Consider the following 1598-nt stretch of genomic DNA (forward strand, 5'->3'; position numbering starts at 1 on the left):
TCATTTAATATCTTTCACTTAACGTTAATTGTTAAAGATCACACAGGATAGGTACCAGTTGCCACGTTGTCCTGTTTCTGACATTTCATTATTGAACATTCGTGTACCTTTATTTGCTAATTTCACCATGTTTCGTCTCCAAACTTTCCGTGCAAATCCAGCAGGTGAAATAGGGACTTTGAGTCGTGCCAAGAGGACTGAACTACAAACTCTTGCACATGAGTATCAACTAGAAGTTCCCTACCAAGCCAACAAAAATGACCTACACAACCTGTTGCTGGATTACTATTTAGAGCAAGGTAAGATAGACTCTGAAACTCATGAAACTTACTATATTGCAGATAAAACTGACTTGGCAACGATGAAACTTAAACTAGAGCTGGCTAAGATTGAACGTGAGCAGCAAAAGGAAGCCCGCGAACAGCAAAGGGAAGCCCTCGAACAACAAGAACGAGCAGCTGCCATACGAAGAGAAGAACAAGAACGAGAAATCACCCTCCGAGAACGTGAAGCTGCCTTGAGGAGAGAAGAACACGAACGTGGACTCGCCCTCCAGGAACGTGAGGTTGCACTACTCCAGGAGCGGGAACGAGTACAGCTTGAAACACTCCAGGAGCGGGAACGAGTACAGCTTGAAACCAAACGACGCGAGTTGGAGATGCAACGCGAACATGACAAGCAACAAGCAACTCTGGCTCTAGAGTGTCGTCAACGCGAAATCTCCTTGGAAACTTCACACTTCACTCAACGCCAGCAAGCTACTGCCAATCTTCCCGTCAGTTTTAATATATCACATGCAAGTAAGTTAATGCCATCCTTTGTAGAAGCAGAAGTTGATGTGTTCTTTACCACCTTTGAAACCCTTGCTAATCAACTCAGTTGGCCTGTCGACCAATGGGCCACACTTCTCAGAGTCCATCTTACAGGTAGAGCTGCAGTCACACTCAGTACTTTGGCGTCTGAGAATGACTACTACACTCTGAAACAAGCAGTGTTGGACGCCTACCTCCTCTCTACTGAAAGTTATAGAAGGAAATTTCGTGACCACCTGAAGGCAAGTACCACTACCTTCCTTGAGTTTGCTAACACGAAACGGAGGTATTTCATGAAATGGCTGGAAGCAGCACATGTCTCTACTTTTACAGAACTCGTCAACCTGATGCTTGTTGAAGAATTCTTGAGACGTGTGCCGCCTCCTGTCCGCCTCTACTTAGCAGATAAAGAAGAAACCGACTACCTGAAGTGTGCTAAGTCGGCTGACACTTACAGCCTCATCCACCGGCTGACACCTGAACCATCCTCCAGTAAGAAGTCGTGGTACAGTTACGAGAAGGTGAGCCCCGATCAAGCTGGTTCACAACTGTACTGCAAATATTGTAGACTCTATGGACATACCATAGACAAGTGTGGTAAGTCTCAATACAAGGGAACCACTGACCAACAACGACCCAAACCAACTCCTCCTAAGTCCGGTAAGCCTGTGATGAATGTTGGTGTTGATGTTAATGATCTTTCTCTTTTCAGTAACCACCTGTATACTGGAACTGTCTCTGCCAACGGTTCAAATCCGGAGGGACGTTTCAAATTGAAGATCTTGA

Source organism: Procambarus clarkii, chromosome 11 (assembly GCF_040958095.1).
Source record: "Procambarus clarkii isolate CNS0578487 chromosome 11, FALCON_Pclarkii_2.0, whole genome shotgun sequence".
Taxonomy (NCBI): Eukaryota; Metazoa; Arthropoda; class Malacostraca; order Decapoda; family Cambaridae; genus Procambarus; species Procambarus clarkii.